Source organism: Anastrepha obliqua, chromosome 3 (assembly GCF_027943255.1).
Source record: "Anastrepha obliqua isolate idAnaObli1 chromosome 3, idAnaObli1_1.0, whole genome shotgun sequence".
Lineage (NCBI taxonomy): Eukaryota > Metazoa > Arthropoda > Insecta > Diptera > Tephritidae > Anastrepha > Anastrepha obliqua.
In genome coordinates this window covers 89,617,117-89,635,403 of record NC_072894.1, presented here as the reverse complement: position 1 = coordinate 89,635,403, position 18,287 = coordinate 89,617,117, and the positions used below count along the sequence as shown (strand labels likewise).

The following is an 18,287-nucleotide window of genomic DNA, read 5'->3' as shown; positions in this document are numbered from 1 at the left end:
ATACTTATAATATCAGTACTGAATATGACATCCATTGCAGATCTACTGGGGCTATATATAATGCATTTATTACCCGCTCGGAAAGCGAATTTTACTCTCTCAAATCGTGCAGTTGCTTCGGCAGTAAATACCGAGTAGTACATTGGCAAGGGACGTATGATAGTAACACCTAGCTGATTTGTCACAGCAAACGTCGTGCTGGTATCACACTTGGATCCGTCTGTATAAAAGAGGTTACAATTAACGTGAACATACATATTTTAGTATCGCATTAAATAATTGTTCATACTCATTACAGCGGCTGAATGTGTGGGGTACCTCAGTAGGTTACTGATGAGTGATGAATCTGGAAGCACACCTAGAGAATAGACTGAGATTCGAGGTAGTGCTGGGTCATGATTCAATACTAAAAGGTTGTGTAAATTTTTGATTTCGGAAGTTAGAGGAATTTGAAGTAAGCGGAAAATAAAGGCAAAAGGTTCACCCCTTTCGGAAAAGATATTAAAAAATTTAAAAAGATCGATGTAAACCATAGAATAATTTTATGTTATTACCTAATTATTTATATTTTTAACTTAACCATTCCCGTGGATTTGTCACATATACATTCACAATGTATGTGATTGGCATCTGTATGTGCCAGTGTGGGTTACCAAGTTCTTTAAATACTATATTTCATGGTATTTCGGTTTGTAAAGCATTAATTTAGTAATGTTTTCCAAATTTGTTCGGGAAGTTCGTAGTTTAACAACAATCATACAGACTCTTTAAAACTATTATTTTCCCACAAAAAATATTAGTCCTATTTTTAGAAGACGCATGTTAATCCATATACGAATTTTGGATAATGCACGGCACAGCCCAATGAATTGTTTTGGATGGGCACTCTAAGCTTTTAATCTGCTCCTCAAATAGTATTTGTTTAAATAAATTTACACTCCTTAAAAAAAAAGGATTTGGTCGGTTTGGGTAGAAGAGTCAACCGAATGTTGTTCCATCTCGGGCTTATTCCATCAATGGAAAATTTCGACAGGCATCGAAAGGGCATGACTAGTCAACTTCACCTTCTTTCGATCTAGCCCGGTTGCCGAGAAGAGAGGCACGAAAATTTTCGCCTGGTTTCAATGAAGTGCCGCACGATTTTAACCAATCTTTTATTTTCGTTTTTTTTTTTTAGGGCACAACATGTATTGCAAAAGTTTTTATTTCTATGCTTGTGTGTACTTTTTCTTTAAAATATGTTCTGAAATAAAAAGTAGCTTTTTCAAAAGGACATCACGGATTTATTAAGTAGCTCAAGATGGTTGACATAGAGTGAAATTTAGGCATCTTACACTACCTTTAGTTATTGCTGGTATATGCAGAATTATAAGGCGGAGTGATGAACTCAACAATTAAAGTTCCCGCTCAAATACTTTGACACAGATAAATTAAAACTAGCTGGGCAACGTACATCCTCTCTTTGTGGATGGTATAATCTGCCAGCAGTTGTCTGATCATAGTGCAGCAGTTGGAGAAAAGAGCAGGCAACTCCTTGAATGTACAGAGAGAAGAACTGAGGATGAATTTGAAGGCCCTGACTTTGTTACGAGTAAAGCAAACAATATTAAATACGCAAAAATATTATCACAAAATTGTGTGAAAAAATTAGCATATAATATTGGTTTAAAAACGTATCTATCCGAGCGAGCCTGCCATGGACCGACCGCTATTAGAAAAAACCTTTTCTATGGTGGTTTAGGTGTTCATCCCACAGTTGGTTTCGTCACCATGTCTACCAAATGATGGTCACGTACAAACCCTATATTGTTAAATTTTTTCTCTCCTGATCAGTCTTATTCAACTGACCCCCAATTCAATTCAAAACCAAAGACGTAATGAAGGTACATATACACACAATTTTGTGAAATAATGAGACACGAAAACAAAACACAATCGTTAATCGCAAAATATTTGCGATTTGAAACGAGTTGATTTCGAAACGGTAAAAATAGAAGTAAATGGAAGCAATTTAAAAACCCTGATAGACTTTTCTTTATTTCCATACTGCTTGAAATAACATTGTTATCCTTCAAATTTTAAATATTTTGATTTAATTTTCTATACAAATATTTTATTGTGGAAAACTTACATTTCACGATTTGGACAAGACGATAAATCGATTAGCCGGCTAGAATTATCGATTAGAAACTATAATTAAAATAACTGATTTTAATTATATTCAATCCTGCAGGCAGTGAAAAAATATTACAAAAAATTGTAATTAGTTTATAGCACAAGCGCGCTTATAAATAATTTAAGTGTGCGGGCATATTTTAAAATTGAAATATAGAAGAATAAAGAATATCGATAACAAAAAGTTGCGAAAACAGGTGCACTTAAAAATGAAATCATAAAATGTTTAAGAAACTGCAATTTCAGTAGTAAGTGGAAATGGGTTCATGGCTGACAGTTTAAGTTTTCAAGTCTCAGGCCGAATTAGCAGTAAAACAACAAAAGTTCCTAAAGGCAAATAAATCCATTAGTTCCATTTATTATTTAATTGTTAAACCAGCCTAGAGCTCAAAACCTAAAAACACAAAGACTTAGTCTTTGAAGGCCGCTAAAACAGGTTAAATCACTTTTATATAATATTATAACAGAGAGGAATTTTAAATTATTATTAATATATTATTTCATTATTTAATCATTCACATGTATTCGAAAAAATTGCCGCCATTTGTGTCTGAAGTAGAATTCTTGTGATTTTGTTCGCACAAATCCGAACAGCCCGGGCGTATGAGTGACGAGTACCCGCACACAGCACTGAAAACTTTCTAGCTTGGGGTCAAGCATGTAGAGTTTTTGCAATAACTTTAGCTATGCTTGACTTATCAAATTTGACGTTTTAGCCAGCATTGTTTTTTGTGTTTTTTTGTTTTTTTTTTTTTTTTGAAGTTACACAAACTACTCATACAACTTCTTTGGAAAGCTAAAAAAATGCATTTAATGAAGAATTTTAGGTATTTCACCCAGTAGCTTAATAGTTCATAAGATTGTTTAAACTATGTGCTCGTTATATTGATATTACACATGCATACTTTCACATATGCATATATAGGGTTATTCAATAGGTGCGCTTCAACTTTTTTCCGATAGGGAGGGCGAACGACGCAATATTTTTTATTTTTCGCTTGTCATTTGTAAACTTCATTAGTATACATTTCATCATGGAACGCTACACACTTGAGCAACGATTGCAAATCGTGGAAATTTTTTATGAAAATAATCGTTCTGTTGCTGCTACTTTAAGAGCATTACGGCCATTTTACGGTCCATTTAACAAGCCGTCCCGTTTTGGGGTTATGTGAAGTCATTGGTCTACAGCAACAAGCCGGCGACGATTTGTGAGCTCAGAGCCAATATTGAACGCGAAATTGCTGGAATTTCGGCCGATTTATGCAAAAGAGTGGTCGAAAATTGAGTTCAACGATTGGACTTCGTAAAACGTGCACGCGGTGGTCATGTAAAAGAAATCGAATTTCATACTTAAATGTATATGTTCAAACTCGATAATAAAATAAAAATTAGTTAAAAAAGTCAAACCGTTTGTGTTTTATTCAAAAAAGTTCAAAAGTTGAAGCGCTCTTACTGAAAACCCCTATATGTATATATGTACATGTACGAATAAGCTAAAAAGTAACTGCTACAAATAAACTCGAAAGTTTCATTTAGCTGCTAAAACTTGCACTGCTCGATGCCTAAGCATCTAGAAGTGTAGTCTGAAGTAATAGCATGTTTGAGCCATCTATATAAAATAAATCATAAAACAAGGAGAAGAGTACAATTTTCGTAGACGATCGGTAATTTCGTAGCACATTTTCTCAGCTTTCTCCGGTTAAACACGTAGTGAGCACGTATAAAATTTACTCAAAAGAAAATCGCCACGAATTGGAAAAGTAAAATAGCTGCGACCCAGTTTATGACACACAACAAATCGATAGTTTTGAGAGGTACAGTCATTGTTTTTTTTTTTTTTTGTTGAGAACAAATCTAATTCTGACTTACGTTTTTTTTATAAATTCCTTTAGTTTTTATATAAAAACAAGACTTAAATCTGTATAAAATTATTTTATTTTAACGGATTACCATTAAATACATTCACGATTTTGGCAATTCATTAGTTCTTTCTTCTCGAAGAAGCCGCGACAATTGACGTTTACGAAAGAGAAAAGAGGTTTGTGAAGAAGAGCAAAAAGGTCAAAAATATTTCCTTATTAGTGAAGTCATTTTAATGTTGATCATATTTCTTCACAAAATGTCGCAAGTACATACACAAGAACTCAAACATTATTATTGAGATCAAGCAAGGTGTAATGTTTTTGCTGTTGTAAAAAAGTACTTTCCTTTATCAGTACAGCATGATTTGATTTGTCAGTTTAATAACATTAACGGTATACCACAAATTTGACTCTGAAAATCTAAAAACGATGCAACGCTTAAAGCGAACTTTTTTTTTTATTCAAAATAGCTCTTTGTTTTAAATAATATTTTAAAATAGTAACAACTTTAATTAATGAATATCTATTGGAAATAATTCAAAATCCGGTTATTATGTTTTTGTTTTTGTAGCAGTCAGCAAAGTATAGTAATTTTATTCACGTGACAGTGGGTATAACTGTGGGCGCGTGGTTTAATATTTAAACCTAAGAAATTGAAGTAACTGTACTCTATATTTTCTTTCAATTATTCATTTCTTAATTTATTAACTTCTTTACTCTTTTCTCACATGTTTTTCGTTCGTTTAAAAGAGAGGATTGCGTCTTAGATAATTCCTTCATTTCGTATATATATGATATGTAATTTATTAAATCTCTGTTTATTTTTTTAAGTACATACGTGCATAATTTTTTTCTAGTACTTTTCTATATACGCATTTGTACTTACAACGAGTTTCTTCGTTGGAATGGTGGCGGGCGCTGCTGATACTGCTGCTGGCGGACTGATCGCTTTAATTGCTTGCGCTGGCGGTGGAAAAATCTCCGCTGGCTGCTTAACGTAAAACAGATTTACTCCAAAGTGTGAAATTTTGTTGGCTTTTACTTAACGCGTCGGGAGAAAAATCAACAACACGCACACACTCGAGCGGTGTAGGCTAAGAAATGTGGTAACGCTACTTGGCACAGCTCGTTTTTCTAAAGTTACTACAGATTCCAGTTGGACCAGTCACTTGGGGCGCTTTATAGTCGACAACTGGCGGTAATTCGCTGACGTCGGCTAAAATGCTATCAAACCGATGTGAGCCGCTTGATACACGATTGAAAACAAATATTGGGCTCGATGGAATGTGAGGCCAAGTGAACTTCGTATGTAGCGACGGCTTTTCGGCGCAAAGACTAATTTATGTACATATGTATATATGTATTCAAATTTTTATATTCGCTGAGTTGCCGCTTTAATGCTTTATTAGATTTTGTCACAATTTGAATCTCTTCTTATTTACTTGTCTAATATTTATTATATGTATGGCTGCTTTGAGAAAAAGTTTGCCGACTATTTGCTTACTCCAATTGATTGATTGCTGGTCTGAGAATACTGTTTTATTTAGGTTATCAGTACGTTGCTTTTTTGTTATTTTTGGTTTTTCTTGAACAATCAAAGTACTTAAATTTGTTTGGTCTCAGAACAGGTCATTTGATATTTTTATTTCTATATTCTTATTTTATTTTATTTTATTTATTACACAATTAAATCACAATTGTTCCTCCAACGCTACGAGGTTCTTTCAAATTCAAAATAATGGGTTCCTTTAACTTGACTACTTCTGGTAGTTCTAGATTTGAGCTGCTCTTCAATTTTTATTGGTGGTGAAGAAACAACACTGACAAAGCGCAAAAAGCTTAATGGCACGAAAACTTTGATAATTTTGAAATACCTAAATTTACCATAGGCTTCGAAGCTGGTTCAATCAGTTTTGTTTATTATTTTATTGTATGTTTTTTTGTTTTAGTTTATATATGTACATGAGACTGTATACACACTTTTTTCAATTATAATAACTTATTTTGGACTAAACTGTGTCCTTCAACTACGATTGATTGTTGGTATTATATTTGACTTTTAAGCTTATTTGTTAAAATTGAATAAGTATAACAATTTTGTTGCTTGTTTTGAGTGCTTTTGTTTTGTGCAGCGTCTTTTGTTTTTGTTTATAAATTTGTATTTGAAATTAGCCAGCAAAAATTAATTCACAACTACTTACGAAGCTCTTGAAGTTTTTACTAAAGCTCTACAAAGATGTATTTATTTTTGTTTACTTTTCTATGTGTTTGTTTGTGTGATTGCACTTGAACGCGTTTCGAGACTTATTCGAAATTTTCAAATCAATTAAATTCAATCCGCTTCGATCTGATACTTCAGTGGTGGATTATTGTAAAGAGAAGAGAGCGTGCGGTACTGAATGATGAAAATTGCTTTCTGCTTATTTTTTGATTACAGCTTACAGATTTATAACGCTTTTGCTTTGCTTTGCTCTAAATTGCTTTCTATAGATACTTTTTGCTATTTTTTGCTTATAACTGTGTGGTTTGCTAAAGTGATTTGAATCAACTAGGCTACTTTTGCACGACGGCTAAGGAACGCAACGACTGATGGACTCGCTTGTCTGATAACGACTGAAGAAGCTGAAGCTGAACCAGCAAGCAAAAGCGGCAGCAGAAGAAGCTACTTACTGCACAGGCTTTAGAAAGCGGTTGTGGCAAAGAGGATACGAAACGGCAGTATCGGTCCCGATGAGTATATGCACGAGCGGCAATGGTGACGATAAGGACGAAGTTGGAGCACACGATAAGTGGCGAAGGTGATAGGGGTGGAAGGGTGGTCAGAAAAGTGAGGAGCACAGTTTTGCCAAGCACAAATAAGTGCATTCCAGTCTGCTCTCGGAGCACGAAAATTCAATAGCAATACAGAATTAACTAACACCGGCAAAATGCTGAGCACAGTGGCGTTATGCGAATGTATTTGAGCTCTTTTATATGTACGTATCTGAATAATATGTACATCCTGGTAATACTGTTGCGAGTTAGAGTTGCCAAATGTGCGAGTGTGCTAACTGTTTGATTTCATTAACGAAAACATTACTAAATTAATTTTTTTTAGTTCTTCTTGGCACGAAATTTTATTTTGCGTTCAAAAGTTTTCTATATAGGCTTTAATAAAATTTGGATACCATATCTACCATATATCTAAATTCTCTCATTAGCATTTCAATATACCCATCAACGGTACACTGTTATAAAATCGATCGATGTGCATTCGTGAGATGTGCGCGAAAATGGGGGAGTACACCTATGATACATGAAATACCACATACGCAAACATGCTTCTCCATAACGTGAGACACCCCCGCGTAGGAGCCACCCGCTATAATAGTGAGAACCAGTAAAACTTTACTCAAAGGTCTTTCTCTTTTACAACCCTCTTCTTATCCTTCTCACACAATACTTATCATCTCCAAGCCCCTTGCCCTCTGGGCAAAGGTGTAAACAGCAACAAAATTCACTTTCACAGCCTTCGTTGAATGCGTTGTAATCGAAGGCCATCAAAGGCCGTTTACAAAGTGAATGCGAGAGAGAACAGAGAAAGAGAAACCGGAAGATTGGGAGCCCATCAGAGAGCTCCATTGTACATATATTTTCTCCCGCTTTTTGGTTTTGCGGTTGCTAGGCATTTGAGATTTGCATACCTTCTTGCCTCAAGCATAATTTGGTACCGCTCTCAGCATAGATATGACACCAACAAATCGGATATGGTTTGGCACCACTGTATATATGTGTGAGTGTGTGCGTGTGTATGTATTTATATGCGCAATTTGATTTTTCCAAACTCAAAAACAATGGGTAATGCAATGAAAGCAGGATAGTTCGCAATGTTGCTAATAAAGAGCGCAACGAAATTTCACTCCAAAGGCATATTTCATCAACGCTTACGGCAAATTGTACAAACAAAGGAACAGAAACAGTTGTACAAGAGCAACTAAAACTACTGAAAATGCGTTTTGCAATAATAACAATTAACCATACAACAACAGAAAACGATTTGAAGCCTTCGAACGGTCAGCAATAACAAAAGTGACCGCTAATAACGGCAGAAATCAAACATACAGCAACAACAGTGGAAATACGGTATTACGTATGCGCAGGTGCATGCCAAATCAAAAAGCATCCTTCCAACGACTTCGCATTTATGTAGAGCTGCCACCGCTCCCCCAGCTACTCCAATACTCTGCCGGTTTTACTAGACAAGCTCAAATATGGCTTAGAACATTTATGAAAAATAGCAATCAAAGTCATAAAGCTACGCGCGAACAAATAATGAACATTAGGTATTACTAGTATATATTGTATTTGCTGTTCTAACCACCACGTCATTGGCTGTTCCTACTGAACCTAAGCATGCAAGCGCCTGATGTGCGGAAAAATATTCAATTTACGCAAACAATTCAAATCAAACCAGCTAACCAACCGACCAAAATAAACGCAAGCGCAAAAGTTACCACCGCCAATCATCCCCGAAACTATTCAACGTCCACAAAATCCTTTGCACTTTCGCATGCCGACGACTAATTGCATTGAATGTTGCCGTTGCAATACACTGACTCCATTCTATCACCGCAATCATTTCGCTCGTCATCAAAATTGCCAAAATCACGCAACGCTAAAGTGTCAACTTGACATTGCGCTAAGTGCGTCAATGTCTTTGCTTGTCTCCCTTGACTCATTTTCCCCACTTACACTAAATCATACAAGAGGCAACCAACCATCCACTCACTCATCAACCAGCCGAGGATAAGTGACGGAGGAAAACAGCAGCGACCCGCTATTTTAGTTGTAAATAACTGCTTTGTAAATCCTCCCACTTCAGTCACACGCATGCCCATACCAACTTCCACCTTCACAAGCAATCTGCTGGCGGGTCCGCTAGTGACTCGACACATGTCGACATTCCAACAGTTAAATCACAAATCGCAAAATGTTGCAAACACAACAACGCAGTTGTCAAAAGGACGAGCAAACGTAATGTCTGACACGGTGACAAACGGACATACGGACAAACGACCAAAATGAGCGAGAAAGCGTAGAAGTTTTGAGAGAAGGAAAAAACAAGTGAAAGCGGAAGTACGTGTACGTGGGTGGTGAGTGGCGCTCTCCGATAATTCTCGAAAACTGTTACGGGAAATTTGTTCGCAAAAAAATCCCAAAGTACCGAGAGTTTTGAAAAATGCTGATAAACGTACAAATATTATATTTGTACCCCTACATAGTTAGTTAGAACCCTTAATTTTGAGCACAAAAAATGAGAGCTAAAAATTATTCAGTCTCTCCCAGATTACTTTTCTAAAGAGAGCAGATTTTCCTTATTTGAGCAGAAATCCTATGGCATGCGCATTAGAACTCTTCGCGCCACCGCCGCCACCAATTTACTTACTTCCCGCCAAACACACCAACTACAATAGCAATTTTTTTATATCATCAATAACGACACGGCTGCTGCCATGGCAGCATTATCAGTACTGAGTTTCAGTAGAACGCCAATATGACCCGTAGGAATTTCGAAACGCATTTTAAATTTTGGCAATGCAATAAGTTATCGAGATTTGTAAAGATAACTTAAAAGGCATAGTAAACACTTCCTATTAAAAAATATTGCCCTAGTCTATGGAAAATGTATACTTCTATAGAAAAGTTTTGCCACAGGGGATCTCTTCTTGAAATGAGGGATACTAGAAAGTTTGCTTTGACGGAATGAATATAGCAATAAAGAATAGAAGTGTTAATGATATTAAGTATTAAGTGTAGAAAAGAATTTTAATCTCTTTTTCCTACATTTCTGCAGTGATCGTATGCACAAAGCTAATTTCAAGAAAACTCTCAATAGGCATTATGTGAATTGACACAAAAGATTCTTTACGCCTTCGAATATTTTCTGAAGCATAACAACGTCGGCGAAATTTTAAATACAATATATAAAATCAGGTGAGAAGTTTTACCAGAAATACCTAGCCCTTTGCGATTAATGCCTTCTCGAAAAATAAGCATTTTCAAATAAAACAAAAAAAACCAAAAAAAGGTGTAATGGCTGTTGCTTTTGGCAGGCAGCATCAAATTTCTATTCCATTTCCAATCCATTTTTTAGTGGTTTCGGAAAAATGTTCTGCTAATCGGTAATATATTTTTCGTTATTTGTGGTGCAAACATGTGTTGTGCATGTAATTTGTTCAGGGTAGGTTAGGTTAGACAGGTTGTTTGTCTAAGACAATACACTCGGTGGCCCTAAGGCCCATTTTGATACCTGCATTGATTTCAATCCTCTCACTACGTTGCTCAATCCACTTAGATCTTTTTAAGAAGGTAACTAGTCCCTACAGTGAGACATTTTGCAAGTTTTCCAGGTCTTCGAAGAAATAAGCGCCAAGATATTTGACACTATTTAAAGTGCAGAACATTCACAAAGGATCTGTGTCATTTTACAGGAATGCTTATGCCCTCTACCACTCGTTGAAGGGCAAACTTAGTGCCTTTCCTTATACACCCATCCGCTCTTTCATTTCCCTCCACTTCAGAGTGGTCGGGAACCCACCAAGGTTGCTGTTGTGTTGTTGGGTAAGCGGGAGCGACCTGCATTCTTTAACACATCCTGAGTTGATGGGCGCTGAGGCCAGGGCCTTGATTGCTGCTTAACTATCAACAAATATGATAAGGTTTGCCGGAGGTAAGCCCATTAGTCTTATCGTTTTTGCTGTTTTGTTTATAGTCTAGATCTCAGCTTGGAAGACTCTACACCGGTTTCGAAGTGTAAAGAAGCAATTTAAAAATAATTGTTCCGAGTATACTCCCGATCCAGTGCTATTGTCCATTTTTGAGCCGAGTAATACAAGACGGAAACATTCGCATGATTCGATCCCTTCCTTTTAATTGTATGTATATATATATATATTAGGGCGGGTCGATTTAAAAATCGCTCATTGCTCTGTGAAAATCGTATTCTAGGGATCAAAATAAGAAACTTTGCCGAAGGAACCATACCTCTAAAACGAATTCTAATTTGGGTCGAACGAAAAATCCCATTTTGACCCATTTAGAGTGCTCCAATCGAGTCCAAATGTATGGCCGACCCCCACTAACTTTGGGCGGCCGATCCACCCATGCCAGTGGCACAACCCCTGGAACTTCCCCATACAACCATTTCAATTGATCCCTAGAATATGATTTTCACGGAGCAATGGGCGATTTTTTTGCCTCCCCACAAATCGACCCGGCCTAATATATATACATACAATTAGCACGTATACCCTTTTGGGGTATTTGGGCGAGCTCCTCCTTCTATTTTGCGTTTTGATGTTGTTCCACAAATGGAGGGTCCTACAGTTTTAAGCCGACTCCGAAATGCAGATATTTTTTATGAGGAACTTTTTCATGGCAGAAATACACTCGGATGTTTGTCATTGTCTGTCGTAGGGCGACCGCTGTTAGAAAAAAACCTCTTTTTCACCGAGATTCGAACCTAACTAAGTTCTCTCTGAAATCCGAATCGTAGTCACGCACCCACTCATTCAGCTACGGCGGCCTTTTAATTAGTCATTCAAAAAAATGAGCATCTATCTATATTGTGAGTACATACGATGTACTACATATGTAAATGTACATATATACTAACATAATAATAATAAGTGAAGGAAAACCAGCTACAATAAAAAATGTGTCATTATGCGGAGCCATTACAACAAAAAATTTGGAGTTACATAAATATACATATGTATATTGTATTATATATTAAAATGAGTATTTAAGCCAAAAATCGCGGAATATACCTCTATTTTCGAAAATAAAATATAATCTAAGTAATTTATTTTCGTCTGTATAAGAGTCTGTTATAGAGACTGTAAAAAAATTTCAATCAAATCAAAAATGTGGCGGTGAATTTTCTCCTAAATTTTTCCGGTATATATCCTAAATGAATGTGGATAGGTGTGCGTACGTCCACATCTATCTTTAATAACGAACTGGATCATATCATACCAACGGACACACCTGTGTTCACAATAATATCAGCGCGAACTTTTGGTTATTTATTTATTTTTTATTTATATTTGATGGCTTAGTTGTAAAAAACTCGGTACAAGTAAGAAAAATGAGCAAATGAAGCTTTAAACAGAAAATAAAAAGAGGGGCAAAGAACTACTCAATGGTGTTAGGATTTACCTTTTTTTGTGGGACTGTGCACACAGACTATTCACAATGAGCTATATTCATGTACTCTAATTACCCTATACAAGTACACTTTTTTATATGAATATGCAAGTAAGTAGCGCTTAAAATCAGGGATTATCAGAAATTTGCTTACGAGCTAAACAGTGAAGTATAAACAATTTCGCATGAATTCGTTTGTTGCTTTCCCAAACACGATTAATCAATGCGGAATTTACATTTGCCCAACGGAGTTTCTAGGTTTACCCTATTTTTCAGTTATGCCACTTTCGCTGAAAAAGACGATGAATATTATTATTGGAGCTCCAAAATGGTAAATTCAAGAGGGAAAATTACTGTTGCCATATAGTTCCAAAGATCACAACACTTACGACGTTTGAATTCAAATGTTTACAGTTTTCAGAACGACTCGTTTAACAAAGACCATCAACAAAGTACAAGGACAATCGCAAGTGTAGGGAGAGTCCCTGCTTCTGGAATGGACAACTACATACATACGTATGTATATGTGGCTAGCTCACACGTCGAACAACATCAGATTTACTCGGGTACGCACCAGACGGAAAACCAGAAAGCATCTTGTATCCAAGCACTCGAATAAAGAAATATTTAGTTTTCAAACGTTTTGCTTTACTGATGAAAAGGAGCAAGTTTTTTTTAAATTACACAATGTGTAATGAATTTCATAATAGCGAATTTCCTCAGATGTTCCTGAGACTACAGGAAAGCGTGATGGATAAGATAGTATTCCTAGAAGATCTAAATGAGGATTATCATCTTTACCGGAAAAATAACTAAGGCAGTTACTGCAAAAAAAAAATGATATTATCGGAACAGAATACGATAATAAAGCAGTGAGTAATTTATTTGGAGACACTCCATTCGAATTCAATTTTTTATCTCTCCAAATGAGTAAAATATACTAAATACAATAAACGGAGCATAGAAAACACTGCATTATACGAGGGGTGCCTTTTATTTGGCAGGATTTGGCAACCCTGGTGTTGCAATCTGGCAACTGACAGCTGTATCGCAAAGTTTGACATTTTTTGGCTTTTACGTACTCAGAACGTTTTGAAATATCAGCGCTATTTGTGTTGTTTACAGTAACTTAAAAGATTCATCTCGGTCCAAAAATGGAATTAAATCGTGAACATTTTCGTGCGATTATTTTTTACAACTTTCAACGTGGATTAACTCAGCAACATTGCATGGATGAACTTAATTCATTTTTTGGCGATGAAGCTCCATCAAGGACCAGTGTTTATCGATGGTATGGTGAATTCAATCGTGGTCGTAGTTCACTCCAAGACGAATTTTGTGAAGGTCATCCAAAATCAGTGGTTTTTCCGAAAACCATTGATGCTGTGCGCGAACTGATATAGCAAGATCGTCATGTGACCTATCGTGAGAATGAGACAATCTTAGGCATTAGTGGGACCAGCATACATTCAATATTGCATAAACATTTGACTGTCAAAAAAATTTGTTCGCGTTGGATCCCACACAATTTGTCAATCGCTTAAAAAAAGGCTCGTGTCGATTGGTCGAAGGAAATGCTCAAAAAATACGATCGCGGGGCTTCGAAACACGTGTATGACATCGTGACAGGTGATGAGTCATGGATTTACACGTATGAGCCCGAAAGTAAACAGCAGTCGACTGTACGGGTGTTTCAAGATGAGCCAAATCCAACAAAAGTTGTTCGCGCACGAAGCACTTCCAAGCAAATGGTCGCCTGTTTTTTCGGAAAAACTGAACATGTCGCAACCGTACCACTAGAACAACGCAGAACAGTAAATTCTGAGTGGTACACAACCATTTGTTTGCCAGTTGTCTTCCAAGACAAAATCGCCAAAGAAAAGAAGGAAAACCAATCGCCAAAGACGGATCACTCTTCACTAGGACAATGCGAGCTTTCACACATCGGCTCAAACATCTGCATTTTTGAGCACCCAAAACATCGAATTAATGGGTCATCCGCCGTATAGTCCTGACTTTGCACCGAATGACTTCTTTTTATTCCCGTACGTAAAAAACAAACTGAGTGGTCAACGTTTTTCGACACCTGAAGAAGCGGTTGCGGCATTCAGAATGCATGTTTTGGAGGTACCTCATTCAGAGTGGCAAAAGTGCTTCGATAATTGGTTCAAACGCATGCAAAAATGTATAGATCTTCATGGAGAATATTTTGAAAAACAATAAAGTGATTTTCGATGGTTAAAATTTGTTTTTGTTCACTAATCCCGAAATATAAAAGGCACCCCTCGTATAATTCTATAAAACTGTAGGGCCGTCGTGTCTGTGCATTCAAATTAGTATAAAAATAATAAATGTGGATAATACAGGTAGTGTGACCACATTGCTGCAACTACTTACTCAAAAAAATATATACAGTACTTCCCCATATAAGCACCGTCTGCCATGCACGAGATTCGACGATTATAAGCGGGAAGTGTGTACTTCATCGGTCATAAGCATTACCAGAGTATCTAATTAAACGAAACGAACGACTACTTCTATTAATTAAATATCTTTCCATTTTAAACAAGAACAAATTGACATTTTATTGACGAGTGTGTCCAAAAAGTATAGCGAATTTTGAATTTTCGCAGGTTACGTATATTCGAATTCCAATTTTTTTGTGGCGATATGTTGGTATGAGACATGCTCTCACTCATGCCGACGAGTTCCGCCATTTTAAATGTTCAGTTAATTGTTGACAGCTGCTTTGCTTGCACGTGTTTCGGTTGGTCTTCTATTTTTACCTATTCAAAAAGATGAATCAAAGACTCTGTATCAAATTTTTTGTGAAAAACGGTATTAGTACGCGGATTCATTCCTAATGTTGACTGTGTCATACGGAGAAGCTACTTTGGACCAAAGCAATGTTTATCGGTGGTAGAAAATGTTCTCAGAAGGCCGAGAAGATGTGAACGATGAAAAGCGTGCCAGACGCTTCGAACTTAAGAGGGGAAGGAGTTAATATACTAATTGACACTTATTGGGGACACAAAGAACTAAAATTTTTAAAAAATGTAACTTCAAAAATAAAAAGGTCGTTTTATTTAACAACTTCGATTTAATAAATCGAGATATCAAAGGCTAGAATTGATACTGGCTCCCAAAAATCAAAGATTTGGCTTGATATTGACTTAAACTTGAAACTTTTTTCAGAATTATTTAAAAAATTCAAATTCATGTAATATACAAATATTAAGACAAACAATTTTTATATCAAAGCATTCTAAAATAGGTGTACCATCTAATATAGGGAAAATTGTGCTCTCTCATTAAAGTTGATGGAGGCATGTCCTTAACTCTTCCATTCTTAAAACACTTTCCAAAAACACTTCCGTTCTGGTAAGCCAGATTCGATCTTTCTAAATGCCTCAGCGCCGTCTAACGGTTTTCTGTGAAAAAGTATTCTTTCGTATGTTACAAGTATATATTCTGAATATGAATCAGACCATAAATGCAATGTTATTCACACCATAAATACAATGTTATTAAAACACTAATAATTAAAATTAATGTTATAATAGATATTGAAAAAATTATCTATAGTACTTTTATAAGTACTAGGATCACCCGTATGTCGAAATTTCGACGTTATATAAATACGGAGAGCAAACTTTTGTCGTACCTGTTTTTAGTATTTATAGTCATAGAAAAAAGTTGAAACATATATAACATAAATGGATAGCTTATATTGAAACTTTTTACATGATATATGTGAAGGGATGGTATAAAGTAAAATTAAATGTAAGAAATATCCCATTTTTATTATGAAAACGGGCGTTCAAATCAAAACGGGCGTTCGAAAAAAGTCATCTTCAGTGATGAGGCACATTTTCATTGGACTTCTTTCTTTGGGGTTATTTGAAAGAAAAGGTCTACGTCGATAAGCCAGCAACAATTCAAAAGCTAAGGGATGAGATAGTTCGGCACATTAACGACATAGAACCTCAATTATGCCTCAGCGTCATCGAAAATTTGGACCATCGGATGGAGCTGTGCTGCCGAGACCGCGGCGGCCATTTGGCCGATATTTTTTTTTTACACCTAATTGAGCCATACCAATATTATCATAACAAAGAGAAATGATAATAATTTCCTAAAAAAATTGTATTTTATTCAAAATCAACACCGGCCCTTGAAACTTAACCACCCTTTATAAGTTTCCGTTGTTTCATCAACTTTTATATCATGATACATATATATAATATCATGATACATATTATAACATGATATATCATAATACAAGTAAAATAGTGTGATTAATTTTACCTGCGCCTATTCACTTATATATCTATTTTAATACATTGTGCAAACCGTCTCCACATATTATATCCATTGGTATATGCTTCAACTTTTTTCTCTGACTATAAATACTCAAAAAAGGTACGACAAAAATTTGCTCTCCGTATTAATATATAGATGTAGATATAGATACTTTATGGTTTGCAGTCAAATACTCGTATACTTTATATATTATAAATAAAGTGGCGGGCCCAATTACACTCATTAGTTCTGATAGAAGTATGTAAAATATTCCTAAAGAAAAATTATATAGGAAAAGCGTAAACTCTACGCATGCCGATTATAAAAAATTTAATAAATTAATAGCAAAATATTGCTCAATTAATAAAAATATATTCAGATAGTCAGTCAGTCCCCTCGCTGCATTTAATAATTCGCATAAATATACATACATATAGGCTAAGCCTTCATTAATACCTATTTTTACTGAGTTCCTTCTGCTCAGTCGAAGTGTGAATTGATGAGGCAACGTTTGCTGAAGCATCATCACGAATCATTGCTAATAAATATTTACCAAATCCACTGATACCAACTCGTTCAAACAGCTGCGTTGGTATGGTCACAAAAAGTCAAATGAAAAGCATTTAGTATTTGACTATAAATGGCGGGCAATAAATACACAACTTCACCTTATAGAAACGGAACATCATATCGTAAAATAGGTGAGTTGTGATTTTTGTGCTTAACGCGACCAGAATGATGCGTGCAGGCCATATATACGAAAGGAGAGCGGATGTTAGTGGGCGGGGAAGCCCGCCAACGGTTATGGTCGACAGATAACGGAACATAAATAATAACCACAGAACGGTGCTTGCTGCGTGTACCCATATGAACAATAACAGCAAAAACAATAGCTCCAGCATTACACCCCTTTCCTTTTCCTTCTTTTGCTCACCATGAAACATACAAAAGTACATTTATTTTAGTACATTCCTGTGCCGCCATTGGGAAAGGACATGAGCATTATTTGCGGCCTTTTTGCATTTTTTTAATGTGTCTAAGGAAGTGGAAGCTTTACGGAGGGATAACAAACTAGTGGAAGAATGCAAAAGGATGACACGCAACACAACATTCATGCAGACATATTTATATGTATTGATACATATAACTGAGTGCCCTATGTAGGGTATAAAAGTATTCACATGAGTGTGTGGTTCTATAAATACGAGTAAGTGTGTCAGACATACATACATACACACATATTTACGTACGCTCTGAGTCATTGCTTGGTGCAAGGTATTGTTTTGCAATCCATTCTAACGGAAAAATAAATCCATAAACAAGGATATGGATAAGGATATTGTAGGTATGTACGGTTATTCATGTTTATTCGTGAGTGGTGATAAGCGAGCATGCAAGCTTAAGTGTTTCCACCGAGAATGCGTGTGCATGTCTGCTTATCTGCGCGCATGGCAAATGTCTTCATTTATAGCACTGGTACAACAACTATCAAGCATCTTGAATAAATTCCTTGAATTCTGGAAGGGTAGGAAATCGTTTTGCCGATTGGATGCCCGGTATGTAAGTGAACCAACTCTTTCAAATTTTTTGCTCCCGTATGTACATGTCTATGAATGTACTTTTGATGATCCTTGCTTAGTAAAAGGGAACGCCGTTCAGTGAGCAACGCAGTAAAGTACTAAATACATACATATGAGTTTCCTGCTAATGCTAAGAAAGTTAATCACAGTTTCAGCCTAAAATCTTAAGTAAACCTAT

At 36.0% G+C, this 18,287-nt stretch overlaps 1 protein-coding gene across 2 annotated transcripts in view; it reads right to left on the bottom strand.

Annotated features, from left to right (window-relative positions):
• The window catches only part of LOC129241640 (RNA-binding protein Musashi homolog Rbp6), a 373,873-nt gene extending 367,239 nt beyond the window's left edge, over positions 1–6,634 (bottom strand). For both annotated transcript variants that reach the window (XR_008582150.1, XM_054878077.1), the window contains exon 1: positions 4,927–6,634. The gene's annotated coding sequence lies outside the window, so the exon portion shown is untranslated. The remainder of the gene's footprint in view (positions 1–4,926) is intronic.
• Between the last annotated feature and the right edge of the window lie 11,653 nt (positions 6,635–18,287).